The sequence below is a fragment of the Anastrepha obliqua genome, chromosome 3 (assembly GCF_027943255.1).
Source record: "Anastrepha obliqua isolate idAnaObli1 chromosome 3, idAnaObli1_1.0, whole genome shotgun sequence".
Classification (NCBI taxonomy): Eukaryota; Metazoa; Arthropoda; class Insecta; order Diptera; family Tephritidae; genus Anastrepha; species Anastrepha obliqua.
The window spans coordinates 101,971,453-101,993,384 of record NC_072894.1 but is presented as its reverse complement, the minus strand read 5'-3'; the positions used below and the strand labels follow the sequence as shown (position 1 = coordinate 101,993,384).

At 37.5% G+C, this 21,932-nt stretch overlaps 1 protein-coding gene across 1 annotated transcript in view; it reads left to right on the top strand.

Moving 5' to 3' along the window:
* Nucleotides 1-6,446: 6,446 nt before the first annotated feature.
* LOC129241536 (frizzled-2) overlaps nt 6,447-21,932 on the top strand; it is a 100,115-nt gene continuing 84,629 nt past the window's right edge. The window contains exon 1 of the mRNA XM_054877928.1: nt 6,447-6,721. The gene's annotated coding sequence lies outside the window, so the exon portion shown is untranslated. The remainder of the gene's footprint in view (nt 6,722-21,932) is intronic.

Here is a 21,932-nt window from a genome sequence, read left to right as displayed (position 1 = left end):
GCGCACACATTTTTACATTCAATTTTTTGCTATATTCTTTTATTATTTTCTTATGCATGCAGGCAACAACACTGCAAGGCAACTAAAATCTGTTGCAATGTAACGAGAAAACCAATTTGTTGAATAATCTCACTCGCTCTTACCGACGCTCTTCCGCTCGCTCACCTGTAATCGAACATGGGGAAGTTCGCTTGAAAGTGACTGTCAAAATAGAGCAATAAATGCAAAATACTGTCAACTGTCAGCGCTATGTGACACTTGCGTAGTTGCGTCAGATTTACGAGGCTGTTGTGTGACATGGTAGGAAAAGGATTTGAGGATTAGATTTTACATTTAATTTTTTGTCAGTTGTAGATATGCTTGTTTACAGACACAAATGTTAATACTTATGTGTGTACATATGTATGTTTGTAAGTTTTATTTCGTATTTCGCATTGTTTGTTCGTAGTATGGACGCGTGCAGCGGATATAGGGTGGAAGCGAGCTTGTGGGGGGATTATAAGTGTGCATAATGCATCTAGCGTTGCAGCAAATATGGAATAGGTTAACTTACATACAGGCATAGACATATCTATATCGATGTACTTACATAGGTATGCTCAGATATTGTATATATAAAAAACATAGTAAAAAGAGGTTTCTATATAGCGAATGCGCGATATTTTTTATTTATACGGAGAAAATACAAAATATGGTAGGGGAAAAAAATTATAAAAAATCAACGGAAATTTTGAGCGGCTGTAAACTTGAAATTTGATACTAAAATTTCATTTTTTCATTTACTAAAACTGCAATGTTTTAAATTTGATCAAAATCTTTAATAAAAATGTTGATTAAAATTAAAAAAAACCTCTGATTATAATTTTTACGAAAATTTATCGAATTCTGGTACATTCTGTACAAAGTTTACAACTCTAATTATTGTGTTTTTGCTATTGAATAAATTACACTTTGTGAATTAAAAATTTAAATAAAAACAGTTTAATAAAAATTCTGAATAATATTAAAAAAAAAATTCTGATTTAAAATTTAAAAAATTTGGCGAAAATTTTTCGAATTCTGGTAATATTTTGTACAAGTTTGCGTTTTGTGCTTTTGAATAAACTACATTTTTATAAAATAATAGTTTAAATAAAAAAATAACAAGTAAACAGTCAAAACTTGTCAACTACAGCTTAGACAGCATTAGTCAATTCTCTTATAAGGTGCGTTTCATAATCATAAGACATCTTTGGTATACAATTTTTGAACTACCATAAGTTCGCTTTTACTTTCCGCAGTAGCTTTTATTTGGCATCATTCAACAGTTATAGACTTAAGACTTCCATCAATTGTTTCTGGTGCGAAAGCTCACTCTATTTTGTTGAACCGTTATCTTTTTCCAAAAAGCTGCACTTTTGCTAGTCTTTTCGGCGTTTCATAATGATAAGACACTAGTCGGAAATAAGCCTCTGAAGAAATAGAAGGCGCTGATTGTTGTTTTGTTTGACTTTAATTTTAATTTTATTCAATTTAACCTAAAATGCAGAGGGGTTCAATATTATCACAAGGGGAGTGTGGAAAAATTTTCGCCTACAAGGATTCAGGTTTGTCAATTAAATTGATTGCAAAAAAAAAAAACAACAGGCAGAAGTCGTTGTGTTGCCCGGAATTTTTTACTGAGAAGAAAATTATCTCTTGGAAGAAAATTATCTCTATCACGTCGAGAACAGCGTAAGAAAAGCTTCTAACTCGACTAAGTCTTGCGTCAACTTCCCCGCTGTTGTTAAAAACAAGGTTTCAAAAACAACAGTTTGGCGCACACTACAAAGGTAGGTAGGTTGGATGGCAAGATTAACCCAGGTACACTACAAGTAACACTTACGTGCCGTTTTGATACCATAATGTGGACCACTACCCGCAAAAAAAAGCTGTAGGGAAGAGAAAACCGTCTGGAGCCATCCAGCGCTGTTGATGTAGTGGAGGATCTACGCTGGAGAATTTCTTCAACCCATCCCCAAAGGTCACGCTAAGGAATCTCAAGCGCCTAGCCGCCAAATCCGGTCATTTGGAGAGAAAGTGTTCAAAAGTCTGTTTCTCTGCAGGATTCCCATAGCTTCCGCTATGGAAGTTGTACTGAAGTCCAAGCTTTTCCGCATGAGTACCGATCACCCAGTGACCAGCGAACACCGCAATGAGTTTGGAAATTGAATGGCGGGGTATTGAAGCCATAGTGTTTTCGAAATAGCACTCAATGAGACAACCCTCCATCTGTCTTGCGCTTTTTTTAGAAAGAAATTGTGTAGTTTCCCTTTAACAACAGTCAAAGGGACACCGATGACTGAAAAGGGGACAACTGAAACTGGTTCTGTCGACCCCTTCCTGGCCAGCTCATCGCCAATTTCATTTCCCTCTATATTCCTGTGCCCAGGAACCCAGATAAGAGAAATGTTTCCTGCACGTTCGAGACGTTTGAGTTCCTCCTTACCGGAGTTCACCAGAAGAGAATTGGAATACAGCGACTACAGGGCATTGATCGCAGCTTGACTAACGGAAAAAATATTAATGTCTCCCTCTGAACAGCGATCCCTAAGCATTTTGCATGCTTGCAGGATCGCGAAGACGTCGGCTTGAAAAACGCTGCTCGTTTCCGGAAGTTTAAAGGAAACCAAAATGCTTGCTGATTTAGAGTAAACAGAGGTACATCTGTATATCCGCACCGACTCTCCCCTCTTTCCAACCTTTCCTGCTCGGAAAGATAGCCCCAGCACAACCCTCAAAACCCAGTTTGCGGATGGAGAGATTATTGCGAAGTACAGAGAAGGAAGGGGAGATCTGCTTCAAAATGCTACTATGTCTTACAGGAAGTTGCCTCCAGAGGCCAATCTCCTTCAATCTAATAGCGCACTGAGCAGCAATGGATTTAAGATTTAAGATCCACAGGAAGTAAGTGCAGAATAACGTTGAGCGCAGCAGTGACACCAGTGATGCCCACACATGCAGTTCTCTGTACTCTCTCTAGTTTAGTGGTGCCACCAAACTAGGCAACCAAATCTCAAAATTGGTAGAACCACTAAGTTGTACATCCAAAGTACGGCACGTGGCTTGAGACCCAATTTTTTGCCGAACATAGATTTATACGCGTAGAAGGCTATACTGGCCTACAGAGGTGCAATCATTTAAAATTATCAAACATAAGAAAAGGACCCCATCTTTTGCCACGGCAGAAGCTGGCGCGCCTTCAGTTTGCAGGAAAACACCTAGACACCAAATGGGGCACAGTAAGATATTTGAAATATTTTTAATGTTGCCCAATTTCATATTATTTTTAAAAAGGTTATATTTTCGGATGAAAAAGGAACCTTGATGGGCCCGATCGTTTTTTAAATTATTTGAGAGATTCGCGCGAGAGCCCCTTCTTATATTCCAAGCGCTGCTTTTATTATGGTTTGGGGTGCATTTACATCGAAAGCAACTCTTGATATAGTGGGACTGAAAAAACGTTTTGGAAAATATTCTCCTTCCTTCTATTCAGGATTATCGGGAAGTGCCCCGTCGTTTCTCAGCAAGACAACGTCCGAATCCACGTAAGCAGGGAAACAAGGCAGTATTTAACCGGTTGTTCCATAGAAACTATGGACTGACCGGCGTGTTTTCCGGATCTAGACCCAATAGAAAACGTTTGGGGTATATTAGTCAGAAGAGTTTACGCCAACAATCGCCAATTTGGCAACATCAACGAGCTTAGGCAGCATCAACGGCAATTGAGGCTGAATGAGTTTCCCTAAATGTAAATTTACTTAAAAAGTTAGCAGAATTGATGAAAAAAAAGGTTATTTTATGTCGCTAAAGCAAATGATGCTTCCATAGAATACTAAAATATTCTAGACGACAGAAAAACATTCAAAGAAAGTATACTTTTATTAAACAAGACTCATGCATTTGTAATATCAAATAAGTCCAACAATTTTTTCCAGTATACAACAAGAATACCTTCTTTAAAGCATTTTACTCTTTCACCCGCTTCATATTTGGTCGTTCCTTTCAGCGAAAGTGGAAAAAGCACATCAAACTGAGGTGAAAGTGACCAAATTTGTATGTTTTTTGCTTGAAAAATAGAACTAAAACTAATTACTTACAGGTATGTATTGATAGACATTTCGAAATTTCCAGCATTCAATTCTTTGCAAAAATGGCAGATATTTCGCAATTAATTTAAGCACCAAAGTGTGATCGCAAAACATGTAAGGAAAATTTGGAAAATGCCATGCCCACTCCAACAACTCCCACTGTTTTCGGACACCTTTTATGAAAGCACACAAATGTTGTAGTCTAGCGATCAATAGATTGATGGTTACGGCAGAGGTAACCATTTACGCTTGTTCTTATTTGAATATGTTAACGTAGAGATGGACTACATTACTTATAAATGCCTTTGTATCATCATCCAAAAATATCAAGGAACTAACTTCTAGCCTTACTGTTATGTATCCTGTATTGTTGTCTCGAATGTTGCACTGAATGTATCCAATGAATTTGCCAACTTTTTTCTTTGCTATTTCTTTATTATTTATGATTACTTTGTTTTCCAAGCTCTTAAATGTATCACAATAATGATATTTTTCGCTCAATTTCTTTTATATGTAGTTAAACATCCTTTTAGGAAGTTAACTACAGTTCCACATTAAACTCTAGTCGAAACAAATATTTCATGACACAAATCGTAAAAAATCGCATGCTACTACGTAAAACCAAACATTAACAAATGTAACCTCAAACGAGCTACAATATTCTCACTCTATCAACTCACCCCTCATTAAACTGACCATATTCAACGCTCTTTAATGCTCCGCAAAACTATTGAGTAAATATTTCATAAAATATTATTCTCAAAAAAGGAAATGCAAGTATCTCACTACACGTTGCCTGCGTTCACTGAGGAAGCATGGTGTATCTCGCACGCCGTCTACAAACGATATATTGTATTTCTCAGTACTCTTCTCTCGAGTATCGCACAATTTGGCACTCACCCTCCGGAAATCTCCATACATTATACACATATTTTGGATTTGTCCATGATTCATCTAAACCATCTCAGTTATGTAGCGCATAAATAGTTTGGGTTATTTTCTTTTAAACTAGAGGGAATACTCGCATGCTCACCTACTATACTGCTCATACATATTTTCATATGAGATGTGTGTATGTATGGTAAGTAGCAACCGGTTAGAGAGAGCCGCAGCAACAATGAATTGGGGGAGAAACATTGCCACTACCACTACTAGCAGTAAAGGAAAAATAAACAACAAATTGTTCGAATTTTCGTTGTGCACTGCTCATCGTTTGCTCTGCAACGTTGCCCACTTTATCTGCGAGCCACTTTAATTCAGTTCATTTCTGGCGATCGTGTCGTTTGGTTTGTTATAAAATTTATGCGGAAGTGGTAGAATATAATGCTTAGCAATTGCATTTGCGGCCGAAAGCCAACGTATAGAGAGTGACAATAAAACACTGCACCATTGAATGGATGTATTGTGTAAAGTTATGAAAGAAAATTGGTGATATAAATAATGTATCGACTTTGCTGATACAATTAATCGTAAACTACTTGGGCAATTATGTGTACTTTTCGTTAACTACTTATTTTTGTTTGTGTGTACCATTCACTGCTACTCTCAAACACAAAATTGATTTTTGGCTTAACTCGCAAAATTCTCGTTACAACCATTACACTCCGTTGGTCCGGTTTTTGGACATACCGTACCGGGTATCTTCGTACACACGTCGCTGTCATTTCGTTACGACTCGTTTGCAGTAATTTATTTTCCATAAATAAATTTGTTATGCTTTGTTAAAATTAGCGGAATATAAATACAACAAAAGAACGATATAAGAAACGGAGTATAAAAACGAAAAAAAGCAACGAGCCAGTAATTCAGCTAAAAGAAAATTGGGAGAATTTTCGTTAGCGGCGGCAAAACAATGACAGCAACAATAAACATGTGAACGAATGCAATGAGAGCAAGAAAAGTTAACGAAAACAAATTGTAAAAAAAGCTCTTCAAATCAAACGAGTTAAACGTGGAAAACGCGGTGAAAACGTTGAATGAAAATTGAGAATTTCTCGCGCTGTTTACGTGCTGCAGCCAGTCAAGCAGACAACAGACAACGAAACTCATTTATTCTTACACATTTTTTTGTTAATGTTGCTATTGTAAAAACTGTTTGCTTTTGTTGTTATTCTCAATGATTGTGAAAATATGTGGCGGCGGTGCGTTGGCCGATGATCGATTATGATGGCGGCGTCAACGAATGCAACAGGGCAGACAGCAAGTGGCACAACCTGCCAAGCAACACCAACGATTTATAAAAAATAGAGTAGAAGAGTTGTTTATGTCTGATATTAAGTGCTATAAAGTAACAGTTGTTTGAAAAAAAAGAATAATAGTTTCTATATTAATAAATTACAAGATAAAACGCGCGCGCCAATAACAATTCAAGTTATCGAATTTATTAAAAACCATTTGAAAAAAAAAAGTGTGAAACTTCTGCAATTTTGTATGTTCAAAATTTGTTGGCAAGTTGTACTGTATTTCTACTCACTCGATTCTTCTACACATTTCGGATACAATCATCCAAATCTTCTGGTTCTGTGATTCTGGTGTGCCAAATTTACTCAAAATTCGAATTAAATAATTTTCTGAAACCTTTTTTTGGATAATCAACTGCTGAGATAAATAAGGTATGTAAAGTAATTGAAAATTAACATATATATTATATATGTCTATGTATGTGTTCATGTATCTAAATCCGGTAGCATCTATATAAAAAATATTACGTGGGATAACTCAGCAATGTATAGCTGCATTATTTTTCCACAGAGAATAAAAATAACTTTTTCCTTTGCATCCCTAATGGAGGCATTCTGGAAAGAGTCACTAGTCACTATAGCATAACAAGGGATAATGTGAAAAATAGCTTCCAGTTGAAAAATCTTATAAAACAAATATAATAAAGATGTATGAATCCTTTTAATTACTGATGCAGAATTTACAAAAATACATCAACAATGTTTCATTCAAAATCAATTTGTAATATTTGCTCCACTAATATTAGTACTGAATATTGCCTTCAAAAATCAGTCAGCGATCACTTTAGCAGTTGGTAATCACTAAAAACACTGTGCGGCAGTGAAGACATACTTATGATACATCGAGATATTTAAGGACATGGGTCGTCGTAGGCGAATGGGCCGGTGTACGGGCTCACGGCTCTGTTTCAGTTAAGTAAAAAAAAACAGCATATTCAGAATTTCGCATTGGCCCTAAAAATCTGGACTAAGGGCCGAAGAACCATTTACCTACTTTTGCGTAACTTTATGTTAGGTCTCTTCTATTCGCTACTTCTGTGCTCGACTAAGATTCGCCGCTAGCACGTATAGTTATACTTCATTAAACTGGTATAACTCACTATCTTACACATACATGTAATTTAAGATGTGCTCTTTTATACCAGTTGCTTCATCTATTCGCCACTTGCTGCCGCTTGCCAAAAGAAGAATCCTATTTATTAATTCGATGAAAAAATTCAATTCGAAATAAGGTATTTATCTGCTTATACTCACATATAAAGTGTTAATACATATATATTATGGAATGTCAGAGCTAAAGGGTGATTTTTTAAGAGTTATAGGGAAGTTTTTCAAAAAAAAACACACGCAAAATTCAGAAAAATGCATGCAATTTTTATTTAAATCTATAGTACAGTCCATATAATTTAATGTTTGAAGATTATTTCATGCAAATGTTGACCGCGACTGCGCTTCAAATGGTCCACGCGCTTAGCCCATTTTTGGCATACTCGTTCAATGTTTCGGTCGGTATCTCACATATAAATGCTTTAATGTTGTCTTCCAATGCGTTAATTGAAGCAGGCTTGTCTGAATAGACGTGAGCTTTAATATAGCCCCACAAAAAATAATATAAAGATGTTATATCGCACGATCTGGGTGGCAAATTGACAGGTCCCGAACGTGAAATAAAATGTTCACCAAACTCGCCTCTCAACAAGTCCATTGTTACGCGTGCTGTGTGGCATGTGGCACCGTCTTGCTGAAGCCACAGGTAATGCACCTGTGACCTTTTCTGGATACATTGGTAGCTCTTGCCATTCTTCTGGCTGATATTCACTCCAAAATTCTGCTTATTACGTACCCATTGATCCAAAAATGAGCTTCGTTGCTGAACACAATATTTCGATAAAAAAGTGGATCTTCGGCCAACTTTCCAAGAGCCCATTCACCAAAAATTCTGCGTTGGGGTAGGTCGTTCGGCTTGAATACTTGCACCAGCTGTCTTTTGAAAGGCTTCACACCTAAATCCTTTCGCAAAATTTTCCACGTTGTTTTTTATTAACAAAAGGCCGCCTCAGGAAATATTTTTCAGATTTTCGAGAAAAAAACCAAATTTTTTTGAAAAAAAAAACATCCTTCGATCAGGCACAAGTTTTTTCTGTTTTTCAAAAGTAGTATAAATTTTATTGAAATCTACCAAGCGGTTTTTAAGTTACAGTGATCACCAGTTCAAAAAACATAGTTTTGAGACAAACGCATTCAAAGTTTTGCTATCTGCTCCGGAGCGCTCGAGCGCCCTTTGTTAATTGTTGAATAACTCGAAAAGTATTTGTCGGACTCACTTCAAATTTTCACACAATATTTCTAAGATATTATACTTTAAAACAATGTAAAAATAAATTAATTTTTTTTTATTCTGACTACCCATAACCCCTTAAGAGGTTGAAAAGAAGAATAGAGCTGCTTTTTCGCTCCAACTACAGGGTGGCTGATGAATTTTGCTACATTAAGAAACTCAAATAACTTTTTTTTTTGTGTATGAAATTCATTTATTTTTTTTCAAGTTGAAGATCATTAAATTTTATTAAATGTAGCTTAACTAGTTTTAAAAATAATTGAATTTAAATGCCCCCCATGCTCGTTGACACAAGTGCGGCATCTTAGTAAAAAGTTGTTCATTGCTGCTTTGAGAGTTGCGACAGGAATAGCCGCAATTGTTGCCCGAATGGATTGTTTTAGTTCATCCAAATTTGTTGGCTTTGTTTTATAAACTTCTTGTTTACATAAACCCCACAAGAAAAAGTCAGGTGCAGTAAGATCAGGCGACCTGGGGAGCCAACGAAATTCGGAGTTTCTTGAAATCAGTTTATTGGGAAATTTTCGTCGCAACTCTGTCATAACAGTCTGGGCTATGTGAGACGTTGTCCCATCTTGTTGAAACCACACAGAGTTGAAAGGAATTCTCTTTCGGCGTAGTTCTGGATAGAAAAATTCTTTCAGCATTTTCAAATAACGGTCTCCAGTAACCGTAACGGTGTGACCATTTTCTTCAAAAAAATAAGGCCCGACAATACAGCGTGAAGAAACCGCACACCACACTGTCACGCGAAGAGGATGCAATTCCGTCTCGTGGAGTATCTGTGGGTTAGAAGTACTCCATATTCGACAATTTTGTTTGTTCACATTGCCGTTTAAATCGAAATGGGCCTCATCAGACATGAAAAGGCAGTTTAACATGTTTTGGTCTTCTTCCACCATTTGCAGGATCTTCTGGCAAAATTCCAAGCGAATCGGCAAGTCTGCTGCATTCAGTTTGTTAACCATTTGAATTTTGTAGGGAAATAAGTCTAAATCTTTGTGCATTATTGTTTGCAAAGACTGTCGGCTGACACCAAGTTGAGCAGATAAGCTTCTTGTTGAAACCCTTGGATTGCTTTGTATAGCTGCAGCTACAGCAGCGATCGTTTCCTCCGTCCGAACTGGTGGGTTTCGATGATAAGGCCTTCTTGCGACTGTTCCTTGCCCAGCAAAATTATTCACCAGTCTCATTATGGTCCATCTGCTCGGGGGATCGTCGCCAAACATCCGCCTGTACTCTCTCTGTACCAAAACTACGGACTCCAGTGCGTGATAGCGGCGGACTATCCAAATTCTTGTTTGCGTGTCCCAGTTATCCATTTTAATAAATTTTAAAGATCAATCTGCAAATTAAAACAAAAATGGAACAGATAACTTAAAAAGAAAAAAAGTTATTCAATTTTTTTTTGGTAGCGGCTTTCATCAGCCACCCTGTATTAACCTTTTCGCATCATTCGACGGAATAATTCGTGAACAAAAACTCTCATCACCAAGAACGAAATAATCCGCAATAAATAATTTTTTTTTCGGTTTATCTCGAGGAAAATAAATAATTTTGGTAACCCTGTGACATTCTTTTTCATTAGAACGAACAGTGAACATCTTTCCAACGCACGATATTTTGAGTATATCGCGCGTTTCGAGCGGTGATGCAAAACAATTAATGACTATTTAGTATAACTATTCCATGCTATATCTACATTTTGCATATTACAAGTCATTAAAATTTTATTTAAAATTATTTTTCTGCTTGTCAGGTAGTACTTCCGGGTCCGGCACCCGAAGTGTAACCAATTAAAAAGGTCATAAATTTAGTTTGGAAAATTACTTTTATTCAATTGAAAGTAAAAAATATATGAAAATAACACAAAATTAAGAATCAATTTACTTTTGCTCGATAAGACCACCTTTTGCCTTGACTATGGCCTCGAAATGGTCCAGAAACGAGTCGCAAGTTGCCCGAATGTGACTTGCAGGTAGTTTGGCTCACTCGCGGACAATGGCTTTTTTCAGCGCCTTGAGACTGGTGATTCTTTTAGTTCGAACCTCACTTTCCAAAATGGCCCAAAGAGAATAATACATCGGATTCGCCATTGTGTGAACGTTATGAAGTTCGGAACGTTGCTTTTTAGCCATTCTTGGTTCACTCGAGCTTTGTGAGACGGTGCCGAGTCCTGTTGAAACGTCTATGGTCTGCCAACGAAATGTTTGTCTGCACACGGCTTCAAAGCAACCTCCAAAATACTTTCCCGAAATTGACCGCTTTCGGCCAAGCGAAGCTACTCCTTTACTCTCTCAAATCTGACTTGTTGCTGCTTTGATGTGAGATCATGCGCCTTTTGGGTCTTCAAAGGTTTAACTCTGAGATCATTTTTCAGTATACGGCGGTAGCTAAGGTCCGATATTTTCATTTCTTTCGCCATTTGATTGGTACTTCGTCGGGGATTTCGCTCAAATCGCTTCTTCACTTTTCGAACCATTTGACGTGACGTTGCAATCTTTTGATGACCACCTTCATGACGTTTCACGATGCTACCAGTATCATTGTAACGAGGAATGGTGCGATAAACAAGAACTTTATTTACTTTAAGGTGCTCGAGCGCACGAACAATCGCTGGTTGTGATTTTCCAGCCAAATACGAGTATAATGCCATCACACTATTACGTTTGAAATCCATTACTTTTACTCTCGGCAATATGCTTCCGCGCGCTTGTAAACATTACTCTAAACTGTCATTTAGCCATGCCCGTGCATCACACATTTTTATTCAAATAGTTTTTTTACTTAATTGTGCTACCTTTATGTTTAATTTTATCTTATTTTATTTTTTCTCTTTATCTGTTTTTTTTTTGTTTTTTGAGTAAATCGACACCATCTCGAAACCGCAATATCGTTAACTTATCAGACAAATCTCATATCATCAGTCTCATAAAAATAGAAAAAAAATACATGTATGTATGTATGTAAGTATGTAGCACCTCTGATCAAATTGAAAGTTAGCTGCTTCAAAACATGATTAAAAATTCTGCAATGTCTGAAAAAAAAAAATTATATTTCGTGCAACATTGAAGCAACCTTCGAACACAAAAAAAATAATTCGTGCAATGCATTTTAAGGTAATGAAATTCAAACTAACAAAAGTGACAGAATGTGTGAGGTTAAAGCCAGAGTTATGAAAAAATGTGAACCCAGAATTATGGTTTAAATAATTTTCATACTTTTTTTTTGTTTCATTTGCTTCCAGAGCGAAATTTGATACTTTGACGCAAATGAGCACTCAAAATAGAAAACAAAAATTATGGACAATATATTCGAAGAAAAACAAAACAGTAAAAGATATTATGTAGATATGTATGTAAACAGCTTGAGTGCATACTGAAGTGTGCACATACATTTCTACATATGTACGTATGTATGCATGCGTATGTTTGGCAAGTCAAGTATTATTTTTCCAGCAAATTGTTGTCACCATTCTCAGGCGCATTCGTTGCTTGTTTACCAAGTTAAATTTTTGGTTTTTTGGTTAAATTTTTGCTCTTTTGGCAGACATACATATGAGCGAGTATGTGTTTAAATACATACATACAATGTTTGTGCATGTGCGAAGACTAAAAGGCGTTCAGTTGTGATGCAAATATATCTATAGAGACTATTCAGCTTTTGTTGCTGGGCTCTTTAACTTTGCTCGACTTCTAAGGTGTTATTTTTGGTAACTTTATCTAGCCACTGCTACAGAATAATAAAAGAAAAAAAACAACAACAACCTAAGGCCACATATGCATTATGTACAGCTATACAAAAATGCTCAACCGAACTGTTATACGCTTTTTCAAATTAAAAAAAAGTATGCCCATACATTTAATTCAGTTTTTTCCTTTCATTGCTCCAAACTGTTTTGTTTTCGCTGCCTACATTCCTTGCACTTATAGATCAGTGTTGTTTTTGTTGTTCTACTTTATTACTGTTTGGTGGCTCATCAGTAGTTGTCAAAAACGAAAATTTATTATTTTTTAAACGTTGTTGTTTTTTTTTTGTTTTGTTTTTGTTGCCACTATTTTGTTTGATATTTACACAGTTAACAGTCACTCTTATTATCTATGTTTTCCCCACTTTCCACTGAATATTTTTCTAATCTCTGTTGTTGTGTGCCTGCCTACATGTGTACGTGTACTTGGCGGGAGCGAGAGAGCACCTGAACTAGCGAGTAAACAATCTAGTTCGCAAAAAGAGCAATTGATAGGTAAATACGAACCAATTTGGTAGTGTGGAGGTGTTCACCACAATGGGATAATAAACGTAAAATTAAATATCTGCTATTACGGGATTTTTTGTTTTAGCTAAGAAATGTAACGGTTGCATGATTTTTTTATATGGAAGAAAACACCCAACTGTGTCAGCAAAAAAAAATTGTCAAAAATCACCGAGAATTTTGAGGCATTTCAAACTTGGACTTTATTTTTTTAATAATTTTTTTTTCAATTTGTTTTCATTTTGATAAAAATATAAATAATAAATAAATATAAATTACAAAATTTGTGATCAACTTTGTACAAGATTTATAAAAATTCTTCTTACTTTGATTCAAAATTAGAAATTGAAATTCTAATTTTTAGTCAAAATTTTATAAATCTAATCATATTCAAAAAATTTTTTTTAAGTTAGTAGAATTTTTATAAATCTTGTACAAAGTTTGAAACTTATGTTAATATGGTATTTGTTATAAAATGAATAAATAAATATTTTTATGCATAAATATATTAAAAAAAAATAAATATTTTTTTGCTCCACTCGGCCGAGATATTATCCATTCATCCTTTATGCACTATCTGCATTTGTATCTCACTTCTAACACATTCGCCGGGTATTTAACAACAAAACACTTTTCTTTTTCCGTATTCGGACTTTTTTCTCTAAAGTCTACTAAATTGGCAACTCTGGCTCATACATGTCACCTACTTAGATGAATATCATTTTTCCTCAGTCATATTTTTGTTTATACAATGAAAATTTGTTAGCATTCGACAGGCCGTCGGCATTTGCGATAAGCATTGAACGCCAGCCAGTTGATTTGCCGTCGCTAAATGTTGTCGTCTTGTAGCGAAAGGTGTTGGCGCTGCTGCCCGCCGTCAGAGTTAGGTGTATTGATGATGACGGCGGTGTGTGCCGCAGCTGATAACATATTCGTGCTTATCGCTTTGTTGTTTGCTGATACTACAAATTGTCCGATATATTTTTTTATCTTTTACATATTCCTGACATCGCTCGTAGCATACATATGCATACATACATATTTATGATTATTACTGTAAAGCCTCGAAAACTGCACGATTTGTACGTTGCTCGTCGGCGAGTGTTAGTTGTGACGTTGTTCACGCAGTTTCTAACAACTTGGCAATAAACAAAAGGCCTGATAAGCACACTACTAAGTTTGATGTTGTTGGAAATTTTGAAAGCGCAAAAAAATACACGAAGTACATTCTGAATTTGGTCAAAATTTTGCTTACAAAAATTTCCACAGCCAACAACTATTTGTGCGCGTATATTATTTTTGCACTACTCCTTAGAGTTAGAGTCCAGACGCTCTGCTTCCGCGCATAATGACGACCTCTAATTTGAAAAATTGCACACGAAACAGTTCTCTTTTGGGGCAACCTACATACAAAAGTACTAACACAAAGGCTCCAAGAGTTTTTCTTCTGTTCATATAAAATACCAATACCATCAATTTTTGAGACCAATTGTGTCATCCTTAACTTCAGCTCAGTTTCCTAGTGATAAAACAACGAAACGAATTAACATGAGCGAAGGTTGTGTTTATTTTTTTTTTTTTTCGTTTCACCAACACAGCCTCAGTTCAATCGTATAAAAACCGTCATAACGCAGGTGACATCAGCTAATCAGCTTCTCCTTCTCAATCTCCTTCAAAATCGCTGAGAGCCAGTTAACAGCCTGATGTTGTCTACACTTCTGCAGACTGTACACCATCCATTCCTATGACAGCCGGTTCTACGTGGCAAAATGTCCCAAATTTTCCCCAACCAAGGGCTGCCGTCTCAATAAACTAGCCCCGCCTAGTGCGCTGAGCGTCGCAACAACAACTAAGTGTTTACAGTTATTTTGCATTGTGAAGCCGCGGTAGGGGCGCAACCATCACTTCCTTCTCTCTCTCTCTCTCTCTCTTGCTCCCTATTTTTCTCTAACCCCTCATTTCCTCGAACTTTTTTATCACTTTTCGTATATACATAAGTATCCGACCTTCCTTTTACTGAGTGTCAAATTTCTCCAAGCCTTACTTTTAATCATATAGTATCTCAAACCCTCGAATTCAGACCACACTTTGGTGCGTAGCCTTTTCATTTCGCATCAGTTTTAACGCCAATCTGATTGTTTTCAAGTTAGTTATCTTGTTACCTTCATTTTATTGCAATTTATTATCCATTGCAGTTAATTTACACATAACTTACTGACGATTACATGCAGCTGGCCGCACTCAACTTCCACCAAACCGCTGGATGCGCTAAATTTGGTTCCATATGAACACTCAATTTGGCTTATAGGCGGTCGAACGCATTGCGACACCGCTCCATAGTTTGGTCATGGTGTTTGGTGTGGCTGTGGCAAGTACCATAAATGTCAATACAAGTTTTTGCAGCACAGCAACTCCATTCGTATATTCATACTTACATGCATACACCCAATACATACATACATACATAGCAGCTACTCGTTTGGCAACTTGCGGCTGACAATGTTTTTTCTATGAAATAAACATTTGAAGCAACATTCTTGCCGCGCAACATATACCGCTAGTAAGCAACATGCTGCGAGACGTTCATTAGGCGAGTCGATCGTTTAGCCAACAAGGTCAGCTCGTTAAAATTTCACTACCTGACTGTTGTCCATCCCATTGGGATCGGTACGTGTAGAAGAGCAATTTTCTCTACTCCACGCATCGTCTTCTCCATTTTAATTATTTTCTTTTGAAAAATGTCAACATTTTCCGGCGACAAGGTCCCTCATCTACTTGAAATTGTGTTGGACATTCGTCGCCGCAGGGCGCATATTAAGTAATTGAAAAATGTTGCTACGTGTTTAGAACTCCAGTTGAAGGTAATAGTGCAGTCAGTAACTGAAATATCGCCAAGACTTTTTGCCTACTATATCAACTGCCTTTAAATATAAAAATAAGTTTTTCGATATGTCGAAGGGAAAACAGGTAATCTACTCGATCAGTAAATTGAGTTTAACATGAATTTTAGGTGACAAGCCTGCACACACACATACATATGTACGTGCTTACGTATATATGCTGGAAATTGTATACCATGCAGTTATGGTGGATATATGAATGTGTGTAGAGATATTTTTTAAAAATATACAATTTGTGGCTTGTGTAAAGAGAAATACTAACTATTAGCCACAGAGTCATAAATTATGCGTAACATGACACCTTTTGCTTGTTAGGTCTGCTGTAAAGCAACTTGCTGCCATATTTGAACGGCTAATAAATATAGCAGTCTAGCATATTTATGTATTATACTACGAACATATATATTGGTATTCGTATTCATGCATGAGGTGACACTTGAGCGCCGACTTAATGGCTTAAAACAACAGGTTTTCATCGAATAGTCAGCCACCAAAGTCAGGTCAGGCATCCAGCCTGCCAAGTCCGCTAGCCTAACGAAATGAAACTTATTTTGTTAAGTTTTTTTAAGTTTCATTTTAGCCTAGTTAAGCCTTTTCTCTGTTGTATGGGCCAATGTGTATGTATGTATCAAATACTTTGTAATTGAATACCCCAAGGCTATGGCTACGCAGGAAGATTGCGAAGCATCCATGTTAAAGATTTTCTTGTTTTAGTATTTTTATCCTCATAAAAATTTCAATTAAATACTTAAGTTTAGAGGCGTTTTGAATTACAAAATGTGTAATGTTGGGGAAGTTGAAGAGGATTTTATTTGATTATATTACGAAAGTATTGAATTTAGATAAAGATCGCTGATAATCAGATAACTTAATATTTAATAAGCCTTCGTTTCATTTCATAATCTTTGGATGTTAACAGCTTGAATGTGACAGCTTAAGAGGAAATAAATAAAGCTGATCTTTACAGAGATATTCGTAGAATAGGCATAGATATTTGCTCTGTAAGAACTTCATTTACTATGGTAGTTATATTTTAGGGTTCAGAGCATTTACCTTAAAGAGCGATCGAACTTCGGCTTCAGAGATGTTTGGCCACAAAACTTGGTACGCTTTATGTTCGGCTTCAGCAAAGAAAACCGAGCTTTGGCCACATATTTCCTAAATCAAAGACCGACCGAACTTCGGCTTCGGAGATGTTTGGCCACAAAAACTTTGTTCGGTTTCTTCTCGGCTTCGGCAAAGAAAACCGAACTCTGTGTTATTTTTTGTTTAAAATTTTATAAACTTTTAGTTTTTGTGAAAAATTTTTTTAATACTGGTGACAAACCCACATTTTCTTTAAAAAAACTGCTTTCAAATACCTACCTACTGGCCAGCGGAGCATATGCCATGAGTAACGTTCTTCACTGTGGGCAATCAAGCATAGAACTTCCTCAAAATACCTCCGAATCGGTGATTGTAGATGGAGAGACCAGACGACATGCAAAATTAGCAAAACGTTATGGCCCATCTATACATTGATAAACACGAAACGACGGGACGCTTCGAGACTCACGACAGTCATCATTGGCTTTTGATCTGTCGGGGAACAAGCAGCCGAAATGGGCATTCCTCACACCTCACACTGTCACAGTTGTAGCCAATCCTGTGAATGCCCTCCTCTATGGAAGGAGAATATGTCAACCTTGAACAAACCGCTGTTTGAGAGTCTCGCACAACTGACTGGCTTAGCCGTCAACAACCAAAGAAGGTTTTTTTTTTTTTTTTTTTGGAAGGAGATTGAAATCAAAATGTAAGAAGCATCTCAGAGGTGCCGTCACACCAAGGGTATGTGGGGCACGCTCCCACTAATACTATAACAATCCTCCACCTCGGCTAATTTTACCCTGGGTCCACAAAAGTATAACTTCTGGGTAGAGCCGCGTTTATGTCCGAAGACACAACAGGTACCTGCATACAGGTTCCTCTCCTGCAGGCATATGAAGGCTATACACCGTCGATAGTCCCCAATTACTCCCAATTAGAGGTTTAACTCACTACCGTCTTGCCTTATGTACGATACTGTATTGAGTGTTTCACTCAAACGTCTGTGCTTGTTGTCGGTTCGTCAGAAACTATCCGCCTTCTCTGTTGTTGCAACTGTTACTGAAACGCTTTGCGGTCCCAATCATTATGGTGAAGCCGTAAATAAGGTTCTAACAACATTCTGCAGAAACGCTAGTTGGATGCTGAAAAGCACATGGAAATGGTAGGCATCTCAGACAGTGCACTCTGTCCATCATGTGAAGAGGAGGAAGAGACGGCGCACCATTTTCTGTGCATCTACCCAGCTCGACTGAGGTTTGAGGTCCTTAGCACTGATGTGTTAAGAAGCACCCACCTTGGCTCCTTGGCACAACAAGATCTATTCAGATTTCTTCGGATGTCGAGTAGATTTAAAGAAAATTAAAAAAGACACCCGATTTCAGTACAATGGACTTAATGTTGTCTGAGTGTTGTACTTGCCCCGATAAACAAAAACAAAAAACAGAAAAAGCACTAGCGAATTGAGTAAACTACGCGTTTTTGTGTACCATCAACTTTGACTTCCAGTGATATTGATAGTTCAATCTCTCTCAGCCATGTTGTGGCGCCAATATCGATAAGCGTCTCTTCCCACGATAGTCGGTTCGAGATCCAAGACTAAACGGACCTACGGTATATTGGCAGACCTTAAACGGCATTCATAGAGAGTCTCTTACCTTTTTAAACCCCCGTCCTCCGAATGGCGTCATGTGAATCCAACCATAGGCCACTGCAGATGACGAGCTTCAACTGCCTTGATGAGATGACCACCGGAGACTACATCCTACCGGCAGGGTTCGATGAACTGCAACAATACCAACAACAATTGCAGTCGGTACTATGTTACCGCAACGACCCGGGCTTATATCCGTCCAAAGACGGTCACTCCGGGCGTATTCCCGGGGAATATTTATCATCAGCAAGCCCGGCAATCGTCAGTATATAAGATCAAAGAAACTCCCGCTGGTAGTTGAGGCAGTTCGGAAATATAGAAGTTGAAAACCAAAAGGAAAGGATACGCGCTTCGGTACCCCTTGCTTTATGCTCCTCTATTTTGAAATTTGGTAACGAAATACTACCGACTACTGCCGTCCACACAAGAAGTTTGCGGACCACCTCTTCAGTGCCTGAGCGAATATGGGCCTATGGAAGAGTAGATTGTTCAATATCAGCCTAAGATCGCAGGGAAAGCTTATTACATTGCAGATAAAAATTGGATTAATTTAGCAAGCGATCACTCATTCTCATCTCCGAAAAAATTTACAAATTTCAGTATTACTGTCAATATTTTGTAGGAAAAGAATCGTTTAAGTTTATTTTTGACTCTCAAGGTATTTAGTGCTGTGATGGCATTACTTATAAGTAGGATCACTGAACGATCGTTTTATGATCATCACTGAAATATGTAACGTAACTTTGTCACACAACTAAATAATGTGTTTATGCCTCTGCCTGATCTAAGAACTCTACTAATTAACATATCGAAAGGAAAAAATACTTTAAATGTAATGTCACTCTCTCGTTCCTAAAATATTCCGATCTTCAGCCAGTTTTATCAATTTAAATTTTGTGATCTTTATGCCTTGAACTCAAAAGTATTTTTACTCCAATGTGACTGTTCATTGATCTCTTATTTCATTCTCTCCATTTTACTCACACTGAAGAAAATTTGTTAAATCGTTTGCATAAATTCGCAATTCACACGCCCCGCTTGCAGCTTCACAATTTTTGAAAGAAACCGCGTAAACTTCATTCAAAATGTATTGGCAGTGTAACCTGTAGCAGTGCCGCTTAATCAGCTTCTCAACTGCTTCCAACTGCCGTAAACCAGGCACTAAACCAATGCCAATCATCTACCTTCCTTACCTCACCCCAACGCAAACCCTCGGATCTCCCGCATAGCATGTCCACATATTATTAATCTGTCGCATCACCTCAGGAGGTGTTCGATCGTATGCGAAAATTTGTATGCACCACCTCGCCGACGCCATGAAAAATAAATATCAATTTACATATGAGCAAAGCAAACAAACAAGGAATATGAAGAATCGTATAAAAAATTACTAAAAATAATAAAAAAAAGAAATACAAAAAAAACGCACAACAACACAAGTTAGTTGAGGCCGGATCAGCATCTTCCTGCCAACGTCCAACAAGATCGATCGTCTGTTGTTTGGTGCCAAACAAGTAGAAAGTCAAGCGACAACAAAGGAGGGTGCGCAAAAAGAGAGGAAACAAAACGAGCGAAATGACTTGAATAAAAAATTCAAAAAATTACTTACTCTTGTCACTTGGCGTGGCGCAGCATGTGTGCAACAACAAAGCAAGCAAACAAGCAAGCATCATGCAAGGATCAGTCCAATCGCGCCGTCTGATCAGCCGTGCCATGCAGCCAACGACATGATCGCTTTTAGCCGATGTACGCACACACACATTTTACAATGCTGCCCGCTGTGCACATGAAAAGTACGTACTTATTTATGTACGCATGTATGTATGTCATGTAATTGTAGGTTGCTTGCTCGCCGGTACAGGCGTGGTTGTGAAGCAACACAAGAATGAGCTCGCCAAACTACATACATACAACAAGCAATGACTTTGCAGCAGTCGAGCTCCCGCAGCGCATTGTCTTCTCGGAATATTGACTTGCCCACGTTTTCGTTCAAAAATTCATATGGCTTTGTCAAAAAAATACTGATTTCCTATAAAGTATGTGCATATGTACACAGTTCACAGCGCTGGCGAAATCTCGAACAGGTGATCGGTTTAACAAACACGAAATTGGGCAAAACAATGGATTATGGAAGGCAAGAAGTCAAAGTTTATGAGCCTAGCCATTCATCCGTGCACAAGAGTACATGTCTGTGTGTGTCTTGTGTTTGTTACGTACCTCAACATTTACCTGCGTCTTGTTGATGCAGCATAAGTTGTCTAAGGTAGCCAAATGACCGTATAAACCAACCAAATGTGGCTGATGTCTGTGGTACTAAATAGCTGTGAGCTGTTTCCCGTGTGGCAGTCTGATGTCCGTTAAGAGATGTGTCTCTCTTCGTTAACGCTCATTAGCGCGCTCACGCTCTCTCGCAATAAGTTTACACCGTTTCACGGTTTTGTTTTGACTACGCTGGCGATCACTTCCTCGCTCAGTTCCTGTCTTCCGTTCTGGTTGTCTACTTTTGTCTACTACAGAGCACCCAATCCAAGTCTCTCATCAACTCACTTCACTTGAAAAAGTTCCTCACTTTTTGCGTCCACCGCCTGGCACTCTTTACTAACTACTCAGCTCATATTTTAAAATTAGCCCGTAAATTATGATTTTACTGGCTACCTTTGGTTGAGTTGGCTGTTTATGCGCCAACATTTTTTGCCTCCGCATTTTTTCCTACGCTACTCCAAACAAACTTACCAAGCTTTTTAGTTGCGTTCTGCTTGTTATGGTTCCAAGATTTTACGACTTTTTTTTCTTTTTATTACATTTATTTTTCTGCATTTCCTCTACATTTTTGTTTTCTGCTTTTTTTATTTACTTTTTTTTTGCATACTCCACGTGCTTTTGTCGCAGAGCAATAAATTTTTCGACTTCTTGACTAGCTGCCAACTCGCATAGCTCGCTGTCATTCTCCTTTCTCCTCGCCTTCATTTCTCTTTCACTACTTCAGTTGAATGCAACTCTGCGTATGTTTAAATACTTATATGTCAATGTCAATGTTGCAATGGGGATATGTTGGCTGGATAATCACTTGCAATTGCAAAAGCAGCATATTGGCAGCTAGTGAGTTTGTGATATTTATTTATTGGCTTTTGACTCTGCTTCTTTGCTTGATTACTTTTCTGTCTTGGCTGCATTTTTTACGACTTTTTATTGGATGAATTAATTTTTTTGCAATTCTTTTGGTTGCCTGATTCATTTGTATGCATCCCGCGTTTCGAGATTTATTGACACTATTGACAGTTCAGTTGTCATTTGGCGTTGATTCGAGTTGAGTTGTCAAAGTTCTGGCGGCGTTGTGACGCGAAACGCTTCTGCCT